The sequence below is a fragment of the Poecilia reticulata genome, chromosome 21 (genome assembly GCF_904066995.2).
Source record: "Poecilia reticulata chromosome 21, P_reticulata-male-v2, whole genome shotgun sequence".
NCBI classification, from domain to species: domain Eukaryota; kingdom Metazoa; phylum Chordata; class Actinopteri; order Cyprinodontiformes; family Poeciliidae; genus Poecilia; species Poecilia reticulata.
The window spans coordinates 18266642-18278063 of NC_088850.1; the positions used below are offsets into that span (position 1 = coordinate 18266642).

Below are 11422 nucleotides of genomic sequence, written 5' to 3' on the forward strand. Positions count from 1 at the left end.
CAGAGCAAATCTTCGCATCGGCACAGAGTCTCGGAAAATAAACCGATAATCCAAGCAATGATGAAAAATCAAATTTATGCTCACTTCTCGCACTGTTTGTTCTTCGCCCAGCATAAGACGCGCACAGCTGGCCTGGGATTTACCTCCGTCCTGCACGTCCAAACCTGTAAAACGATGGCTGTTGGAGCAAAAAGTTGAATTTCCTGCTCATTTCCATTTCTGCTCTCTTTTACAGTTTACGGATGAGAGGTTTCCATCTTGGGTCTAACCCAGAAACCTGTGTACGCCAACACATACACACACGCGCGCACGCACACACACATACACACACACACACTTGCCGAACCTGTTGTAAAGACCTCATAAAGACTAAACATCTGTTTGTTGCAGATGGTTTTGCAGCAGAAACCCGCACTCTGGTAAAATGCCCACAAGTCCAACTGCCCCACAGAACAAGCTGCATGTTTTAATTGCATCCAACTGCATCAAGGTGTAGACACACACACACACACACACACGCAGGTGTGGGCGCAACATGGTGCCTCCATCGTGTGACCACGTCGGGAGTGGTTTTGACCCACTTTTCAGATATTATTTAAAATAATCAATTATCGCTCTGTCGCTTGGCGGTTTAACTCCTGCAGCGGGTCTTCGTCTCACGCTCTCATGAGTTGCTATTTCTGCCCCTTTCTCTCCTGCAGATTTGTATTTTTTAAGGCCTAGTTGGGTTTCAGGGCTCTATTAAAAGTTCAAAGGCAGCATTTACTGCTGCAACTGGAGCTAGTCTACACTGAGGCTTTGCACTAATGAGTGCAGGATTCTCTGCACATAGTTTTAGGGCAAAACACACACACACACACACATCCACACAGATTTCAAGTCAGACAGCACATGTTTCACTTGTGGAGGCTGCAGCAAGGCATATAGTTGGTTTTTATTACAGTTATTGTCATTTTTGAAAAGGCGGCTATTTATCAGAAAGCTAACTGACTGAAGTCTTTCAAGTGTTCATTTCCTTTGTTTTTCTCACTCTTTCTACTTTCTGTCAAGCATTTCTCCTGCTGTTGTTAGAAACCGCAGTGCTGTGCAGTCTCGTGAGCAAATCAGATTTTTAGAAATCATTTTCAAAGTGAAAATGACTGAAAACTCAGTTTCTAGTCTGGCTGTGTAGATTCAAGAAAATGAGATTCTGCAAAACAATGACTCAGCTGCCTACTTTGCTTTTAGTGCAAGGGACCAGAATAGTTCTTAGATTTCCTGGTATTAAATATTAACAAGCTTAAACATTTCATAACATAGAGGAAATTATAAACAGCTAATTTTATATTATAAAAGCTTTCTGATTGTACTCAGTAGTTGTAATGTGGGAGTTCCAAGTTTGAAGAAATCAAGCTTTATCACCAACAAAGAAAATATTTTGACTATCACAGGTTCAAAATATCCTTGAGTTAAAATCTCAACCGTCACAGTGCTTTTGATTTGTGCTTAGAAATCAGAATTCCTAAGATAAAATCCATTTGAAAAAGTGGGAATTCTGACTTGATCAATCGTCGTTATAAAATGTTGCCAGAGTTCCAGAAGAAATATTTTTTGTTGCACTTCTGATTGTTTGCAACGTGCTTAGGCTGGACAATAAATCAATAACGATATGTTATGCAATAGACACATATGAGTAATATTAATAGATAATACAGAATATTCAATACAGAACTGCACAGCATTCTGGGGAATGTAGGCTGAGGAAAGGCTTTTAGCTGCCCAACCACTCATAAAAAACAAGGTTGGTGGCATCAACTAACTCACTTACTCTTTAGTTACCTAGCAACTCGCTCACTCTTTGGTTACCTAGCAACAACATGTTCCGCCATCATATAGCTCCTTAAACATAAACAACGGCATAAAGTGAAAACAGGGAAGATTATGCCATCAGTTTGGCAGTATTTCAGGTATTTTAAATGAAAAACCGATCAATAATTATTGATATCAACTGACATTACATTTATATCGTGATAGGTCATCCAACCCTTTACAATCTAACTTCAGGTTGGTCATTTTAAACAATTAAACCTTAAGCCTGAACAAACTGAATTTTTCGCCCCGTAGAAAAATTAGAACTTTAACCCTCTTCACACTGTCAAGCATTTCTCCTGCTGTTGTTGTTAGAAACCGTAGTGCTGTGCAGTCTCGTGAGCAAATCTGACTGCAGCCTGAAGTGACCCAATACCGATTGGAGATTGGAAATCTCACATCTTCAACAAATAATTATAGTCTGTATTTTGTTGCGAAGAAATGAAGTAAAGTTGTTCAAGTTACAGTGAAAGAGTAGCGGAACGGCGTAGCGGATAAGGAAGTGAGATCGCGAAATTGATGCAAAGTTTGGATACCGGAGCGATCAGTGGCATCCACTTCGTGATTTGTTTTCAGCTTAGAGGTTCCTGTTCTGCATATAAAGGATTATGTGAGGAATGAACGCTCAGCAGGCAGCGGCGATCTGCTTTGAGCCGGAAGACGAAAAGGAGTCTGCGGGTTTCATTATTTTGCATTTGCGACTCATTCAGTGAATGTTTTGTGACCAGGAAATGCTTGAATGCAATATGACATCCTTTTTTTTATTTCCTCAAACGTACCACATTTCTAAAACACCCAATGAAAAGGTCTTGTCGGTATGTTGTGGGGGAGAAAGGAGACACGTGGTGCGAGACGCTCTGGAGAGTTTTAGAGACGGGAAGTGACCGGAGCGCAGTGACGCTTTGGATTTTACTAGGAGTGTTTCGGATGAGTTTTTTAGACGATAAGTGTGTTAGTTAAGAGTTTGTGAGTGTGTGTGCAGTGTTTGTGGTAGTTTTGTTAGTCTGTGTGTCAAAATAAGCCATCGCTACATGGCTGCAGAGCGAGCTCTGATGCACGGAAGAGGAGCAGACAGCCCTCTTCTGCGCCCGTGTGCCAGTAAAATGGTCCCCACAAGGCCTCAAATACAGAATACACACCCACACACAACAGGCTTCTAGTGGCTTTGATGAACCAGTGATGTCACTCATGCTCTATGACATCACTAATGACTGTGATCCATCTTCCTTTAATCCCAGGGAGCATTTCACATGAAAAAACTTATGATAACAAGATGGACGTGCATGCAGGCCTGATTGCCTGGAAGCACGATATGATATACTGGAAAGTCAGAACAATGCACTCCGTGTGCAGCTAGTGTCGGTTTGTGCAGAGCTCGATGAAAGAGAGCGCAAATATAAGGATTGGAGAGAGGAAGCGCAATCTTTAGAACATGTCCAAAAATTTATCAGAGAAAAAGTCCAGGAGCTTCAGACAGACCTGAAAAAGACACAGGGAAAGATGGATCAGCAGTCTGGAGAGCTGGACGATCTTTGGAAAGAACTGGACCATCTGCGTAGCCAACAGCGGAGAGATTGTCAAAGAATCAAGAACCTGTGTAAGCAGAACACGGAATTGATGAATGAAAATGCTCTGCTTCGAGAAAGGCTGGCTGATTCAGAACATTAGAACCAGGAGAAGCAGGAGAACCAGGAACCACAATCAGGTATGAGAAAAGTCGGTACGTGGGCAGGTACCGTTTTAAAGACAATGTACCAGACTGGAACAATCAGATATTGGGTGCCATCATGGATCTTCTAGTTTCACTGGTTGGTCTGTAAAACTGGTGCTTGCTCTAACTGCTTGTTCTTGTATTCCTGGTGGTTCTTGAGTTACTGGTGGTTCTTGAATTGCTGGTGGTTCTTGAATTCCTGGTGGTTCTTGAATTGCTGGTGGTTCTTGAGTTACTGGTGGTTCTTGAATTGCTGGTGGTTCTTGAATTCCTGGTGGTTCTTGAATTGCTGGTGGTTCTTGAGTTACTGGTGGTTCTTGAATTGCTGGTGGTTTTTGAGTTACTAGCTGTTCTTGAATTCCTGGTTGTTCTGGTTTAACTGCTGGTTCTTGAATTGCTGAGGTTGTGCTGAAAATAATGATACCAAACAAGGTAAATAGTTTTTAGGTGAAAATATAAAGGTAAAATCAAAATTACTCAAAAACGGCCATTTAGAACAGAGACTCCAGAGGTTAAGTTCCTCGTTCATCTTAAGTTCACCGCCGCTGCATGTAAAGCTACCAAGTGTATGTGTACTTTAGATTTAAAGTTGACTTGCTCCCCGTGTGCAAAAAGACCTCTTCATATACGCAAATAACTAGAGAAGTGGCTAATGGTTTCACAATGCTGCTCCCTGAAAGTCTTTTATAACAAATTAGAATTTAATAATGTTTGTTGGGCCATTACAGCTTTGCAATTTTGACCTTCCTGTCTGCTGTGTCCTCGGATGTCAGACATTCCACAGTAAACACAAAAATAAACAAACCGGACAGCGTGGCTAGAGATGGGACCCTCACATGCAGTTATTGGTCTCCCAAAATGGTTGAGAGAGCGAGCCAGCGATGTCATCAATGATGTAGCAAATAGGGGTGTGTTGATGCAATAATCTCATGATACAATACGCTATTCTGATAATGATACAATATATATCACAATATTAGGCAAATGATACAATTCTATACAATTCAATGCACTTTTACAATTTTCTGAAAGATTTTAGAGGGACAGAGTGATTTTGGTGACAATTTGTGTTCCATAGACTTGGATTTAATCAGCTGAAAACTGATTAAAAGCACCAACTACACAATACCTGGTTGATTGGACAGTTACTTAGAGTCTACGGCTGGACAAAATGAATCAAAGATGCTGTGAGAAAATTAGTTTCTGTCATTTAATTCATGTGGATTTGACATAAAACTCAAAGTTTCAACAGTGATCCGGGAGCTGAGTAGGGAGATTATCAGCCTCTGTAGACTCTCAATATGCAAATGATTGCACTTATTTATTTCTTTTAGACATACTGTGGCTGCATTTTGGACCTTGAGTCACAGAAAAACAAAACCCAATTTGGAAAAATGTTAATTTTTTCCACTCTGAAACGCTCAAATATTCATAGCGAATGGTTCTTGTAATTTAGAATATTGCAAGCAACACAATTTTATAACATTAGCATGAAAATGAAGGCAATTCCTCATTCGTTTGTATGTAATTGTTGACAAAACATCATATGATTCCCCCTCCTAGATTTACGCCTATGGCCCTCGGCGTAATGACGGATTTGCAGGGTACATTCTTTACAAGGTAAGAAGATTAACGTTCATATGCTTAGAAGTAAAAATGATTAGAAAGATATCAAATACCCATTATGGCAGGGTAGGCACCTAACCATTAGTAACCATGGAGACATCATTATGTAGCCTAATGGTGCGTTCACGCCAAACACGCATCGAACTTGAAGAATTAGGCGTGTTTTTGACTTGCATAACGCGTTTGGTGTGAACGTGCCATAACATGTATGGAAAAAACTGGTTAGTATTTCATCTTTTGTACTTTTATAAGACTGCACCGATGTAGCGTCACGTATAACAGCGTCACTTCGATCAAGACCACAGGAAGGAGGAGGTATGGGTCGGTTTCTAAGCTAGCTATTTCCAACTTTTATGCCGCAGTCTTTGAGCCCCAACCAGGTGTGTTACGTTTACAGACAAATTAGCTTGATATAAACAAGCAGAAGCCATAAATAAACTGGCAAAAACAACTTCAGTCTCTCTTTTTAAACTCTCTCACTTCCGACATCCATGATGGCGCTTTGCATGATTAAGTGACGTAGTTGCAAAAGGGTCAGTACCTTTACATGGACTTTGTAGTTGCTATAGGTTATAAGGTGCAGTTGCCATGTTGGAATCATCGGCTACTTTATGGAGAGTTTCTCCATTGCCCTCAGCTATTGATGAAGATCTCTGTTGATAAACATGCAATGGCGTCTACAGTGAAAACCTTTGCAAAAATAGCCCTGCATATTTAAAGGTTCTGTAAAAACATTTTAAGAAAAAACACATTTTGGGTTTCACAAGCCAAACCTGAATTCCCACAAAGGCATATTTTGTACAGATGCTGAAGTAAATAAATGCAGGACAGAATGACTGATTTTTGTGGCGAATGCTTATTATTACCCATGTTTGACCTGTCTTCAACTCACTTTTTTTTTTCCCTATAGCCCCTTTGTTATCCTCTTCGTCTCAGATTTACAGTCTGAGATGTTGAAAGAAGAATAAAGAAGTACAGTGAAACACTATCTGAGGTCATCCGAGATGACGCTGCCATTCCTGGAACAGCGGACTTTGCTGAGATGATAGTTCTTTTTTTATTGTTTAAATATGGCAGGGAATGAAAGAAAAGTGAAAAACATACTTCACAGCTTTTTATATCTGTAGGCAGATCTAGGGCGATAAAAGTGGACGTTGCTCCAAAGTTTTACAGCTTACCACATTTTCTTCTTTCCTTAGTCATTCCATCCCTCTCTTCTTTCTCTCTGTCTGATGCTCTTAACTCTTGGGAGTGACAGAAATCTGCTCCCTATTGGCGCTGCACATGATCAACACCCCACTGCTCTCCCCTCTCCTTTCTACCTTGAGGCATAAAACCCCATTCATACGCACCTGCATTGGGCTGCCACGGCGATGAGGACCATCTGTCCTTAAGGCCGATGTCTGAACGAACCTGTTCTGAGGCATACGGAGGAGGATAAACACACACACACCCACAGACCGATAGTGGACGAGGGTCAAAGGTGAAAGTACCCCCTTTCCTGTCCAGACAGAGAAGGCTTCCTCTCAGTTCCACTTAGTTCCTTTCGTATTCCCCTCCTCTGCCTGCTTTACATGTACTGCCTACAACACAAACCCTTTGTGTTTGGTGATGGTCTTTTTTTAAGTTATAAAAATCTTGATTCATTATTAGGAAATAATTAGCACGTTAGCAAGACATTTATTGCTACCGCATGATCTTGTGTTACACTAATTTGAGATTAAAGAGAACCTTTCAAAATAAAGAATCTATAAACATGTTAGAATGGCCAACTTAAAGTCCAGGCTTAAATCAAGGTCCGTACATTTCTGTTTGTAAATGCTCCCCAGTGACCAAGACACCTGACTTCAGTTCGTAGACCTCGTTTAGACAAGTCAAAGATGCATATCGTGTCACTTCCTGCCTCTGAGCAGACTTGTAATTTTCCAGATAAGCTGGCGTCATCTGCAAACCTCAGCCATTTTTACAGATGCTGCAGTATATTATTATAATAATAATGACAACACTGAAGATGAGGAATCCCCTGGTTAAAATTTATACTCTTAATTTCTAAAAGAATATGTCCTTTTTTGGCCCTCCTCCCACCCTTTTTTTTTTTTTTATGCGTTGCGTTTGTGTGCCAACAGGCTCGATCTTATATATATATATATATATCACAAGTGTTTCTAAATAATTATCAAAGCACAGTACGGCATAAAACATTTTTATGATTTCATATGTTGAACATTTGGCAGTGGATGTAATCTATCGTCTGGTGTTTCAAAAGGCAAGCCATGCAAATTGAGATGAGCCAATCCCTTTTTTTTTTTTTGTTTCTGTCTCTCAAGTTTACAGAATAAATCTGACTACCATGTTGCTTGTGTCTGAGAGTCTGCGGCCCTGCTGCTGGTCTGCTAATAGGCTGTGTGCTCTGCTTTGCTGAGATTAATGTGAAGAGTTATTGATATAATGATGGAGTCATGAAAGAGCCCTCCGGGCTGCGGTTTTGGCCAAACACATGATCCTAATGGACTCTGTATGTATGTTTCCATGCCCGAATTGCGCTTGTACGTATGTGTTCCGTGTGCATGGATCTGTTTTAGGACAGGAACAGACGAAATGAATTGGGAGGGTTTTTTTGCATTCGAAAAGCCAATATTTCAGAGCTCGTTTAGCTTATAGAAAGTACCTGACTTTAGGTGTACGCTGACATATTAGCACGGCAAACTGTTTGACCTCAGACTTTCCACGACTTCTGCATGACTGCCCGTTTGTGCCTCCGTGTCAGTTCTTGCACGTGTGCCTTGCGCCGTGGTTCTCGGCTACCGCCAAATGGCTTCTCCAGTTTGGGAGGAAGAGCAGCTCATGCTGACACGGCAGGAGAGCATGGTTGGAGGCGACGTGGAGGGAGGCTGAGTAAATATGGCCGAAATTAAAGTGGTACCTACACAACTGGTGCCCTGCAGTGTGAATGCGTCTGTGTCTCCGCAGATTCTCCAGCGAGACCCAGCAGGTGCTGACAAGACCCCCCTCTCTTCATCTTTCCAATCCCCCCTCCCACCTTCTTTTTTTTTTTTTTTTTTTTTTTATGCGTGTGTTTGTGTGCCAGCAGGCTCAATCTGCCCAGTGAGGGTCTGATGTGGACGTGATTGACAGTCGAGTAGTCACAGGGGTGATTGAGAGCAGTTGTGGGAAGAGAAGGACCTTACAGCCTTGGCTGCTTTCAGCCCTGAGGGGGGACAAGGAGACAAAGATGGACAGAAGGGGGAAGAGACAGTCTAAACAGATTAATATGCGAGATGGAGCCTGCTCAAAGCCACCATGGAGCAGTTGCAAAACAAATAAAACCCTGAATAGCTGAAACATTGGTTAGACAACGGGGGGAAAATAAAAACGCTGAACGAGATAAAGTTAATTTTATTTTTGATAAAAACGCAGCCTGGCTTCTGTACTATCACCCGTTATTGGCATTCCCTGATCTCATGGGTGGGAAACCCCGGGGGACCGTGGAGGTTTATGGGAAACGTACTCATACTCATGAGGTGATGTCATGTGTCGGAGACAGACCCAGCTCTCCCTGACTGATACAGTGATGGGAGGACAAGTACAACAGGATCTGCAGCAATAATGACCTCTCAATTAGGTGGAGTTGTCCTTTACAGCCTCACCCACCCTCCCCAACCCCGGTCCTGATTGTTAGCTCACTGTTAGACACAAGTTCCCATGAAGAAAGCAATATGATATAGAGAACACATAATAGGCTTGATTTCTGTTAATGGTGAACTAGGAAGCATATTGTTAAACATAAAATATACATATTTAGATTATACTTTCATAGATTATTTCTAATGTCTTTTTGTAAAGCTTAGAACTCTGATTTGTCTTTAGGAGTTCTAGCATAATTTAAAATTGTTATTTTTTTAGCTCTAATGTCATGAACAGTCATTAGTTATTTATATTAGAAGCACAGTTGATGTCAGTTTTTTTTTCTAAATAAAAGTTCCTTTAGAGTTTTGCAAGTATTTTAAACAGAAGTATCGCATAGTTAACATATTATCTTTAACATTACATAATTAGCGTGGTTAGTATTGATAGATGGTAAAAATTGTTCGCTGACAATTACTTATTAGAGAATGTCAACCTTTACCTTAAGTATACTGCTCTTCATGAAAGAGCAACGCTCATTTCTAAACCAAGGTGGCGGCTAAAAGATCAGAAGTATGAAACAGATCACCTTTGCAGTTATGATTAGCATTACTGCTGTTCTTTAAAAATAGCAGCCTTAGTCAACAGCAGACTTCCCTCTGTAGAAAACAGTTTCATTTAAAATAGCTCTTAAACACCTTTCTTACTCTCTGACTTCATTCTTAAATACCTAACAGATGCCGAAAGTAGCTAACCTTGAGTTTTCTTTCCCCAGTAACAAGCTAACACCAGAGAGTGCTAGCTCAAACTGTTAGCATCCCAGTCTGTTAACTGTCCAGAAAAAAAACAGAGTTTGAGTTTCTTACTGGTCTGAACATTGTGGCCCAGATTTTATTTCTTGGTGCATCTCCTACCTATAATCATGATAAATAAATTTTCAAAATGTAACATAATAACAAAAAAGCCTGTTGGAGCAAGCTAACACTAAGAAGTGTTAGCTCAGCCTGTTAGCATTCAGGTTAACTGCCCAGAAAAAGGGAGTTTCTTACTGGTCTGAAAAGTGGCACAGGGTTTATTTTTCTGTGTACCTCTATCTATAATCACGAGAAATTAATTTCCGCAATGTAACATAATCATAATAACTGAATATTTTTTTAAAATCCTCTTATTAGAGGTGACAACGCTCCAACGCTAAGCATGAAGCATGGATTCAGCCTGGGAATCCATGCTTCCCAGGCTGAAGCATGGATTCCCTGCTTCAGCCTGGGAATCCATGATGTTAGCATTCTTCAGGGTTTATGGATTATCCGAAACATCTGAAAAGCTCCTTCTTTCTCTATCAGCTGACCCTATCTAACAAAAAACTCTGCCATGATTTAACAAGACCAACAAACCACTAAAATGCTTACAATGTAGCATCAAAATCCCTCTTTTCCACAGTTTTAACTGCTCTATATTTTTGTTGCAAAAGGGGAAAGTTATTAATTTTGTTGCAGTTTTTTTTCATGTAATAAATTGACCAGTTATTGAAAAGGAAAGGCACCATTAGGCCAACCGCTCAAGTGTTTGTGTCAGAGAAGCAGCATCCCGTCTAGGGGAGGCCAGGAGAACGGTACGGTGACCATCTGCGCTTCTAGGCGTCTTTAAATGCAAAGGTGTAAATCTACTGCCCATGTGCTGGAGGGGATGTCCACCTCTCTCTAGGCCCCAGACCCTCTCTCACAGATCAATAAAGTTAACTCAAAACATTCACACTCTGCCATCTGAAATCAACCATTTAACGAGTTGCTGTTCCTGTAAAAATGGAAAAGGCCCCTCCAGATTTATTAGAAAAGAGAGTAGAATTCCAGAGAGGAGGACGAAGACGACAAAGAGGACAAAAACAGAGCTACGGTGGTTTTGTTTGAATTGAGTTTCTGAGAACCCCGAAGGTGTGTGTGTCTACGTCAAGCACACAAGTAATGAAACTGTCTTCTTCATTTATAAGGGAGTGCACTTGAATAAGATCTGAGGCTTTTACAACAACAGTAAGAATGGAAACTCTCCTCACAGTGAAACAGGCTAAAACGCCGGGGATAATCAACATGTCGTTCTGCTTCAAGGAGAAGGAAAAAAAAGAAAAGAAAAACTGGAATCCCTCGAGCAAAACGGCTCTTCAACACCATTCAGCAAATGATCATAAACTTTTTTACAAACAAGACCGAGGAAGTTGTGTTGCTTCGATTTCCGCGGGCCTCCACAATAACTCCCACTCCTGATGATGTGTGAAGGAAATACTGGCAAACCGTTAATACATTCACAAAGAGCCCACGGCGTGGCCTTCCTGCATCAGCTCTGTCAAGGGGGAAATGAGAAAAGCACCTACCCCTGATGTGCAAATCATTTCATGGTGGTAATATCCAACGGTTATGAGGGAGTGTTTGCGGTATTTTTTTTTTAATAAAACGCCGACAGACGCTTACAGGAACTCTTGCTCTCTTTTAGATTTCCCCGAGACCTGGCGGCCGTTTCGGTGCCGCCTCCAAACCTCTCTTTTTTTTTTTTTTATCCGCTCCCTAGGATGTGCTGCCTTAAATCTGTGCGCATGTAAACACTGGCGTCTACCTGAAAATC

At 41.0% G+C, this 11422-nt stretch overlaps 1 long non-coding RNA gene across 1 annotated transcript; it reads left to right on the top strand.

Moving 5' to 3' along the window:
* Positions 1-2250: 2250 nt before the first annotated feature.
* Positions 2251-7259, top strand: LOC103457840 (uncharacterized). The gene is made up of 3 exons (XR_014085598.1): positions 2251-3445; positions 5123-5179; positions 5438-7259. It is a non-coding gene; the product is annotated as an uncharacterized LOC103457840 (long non-coding RNA).
* The last annotated feature ends 4163 nt before the right edge of the window (positions 7260-11422 follow it).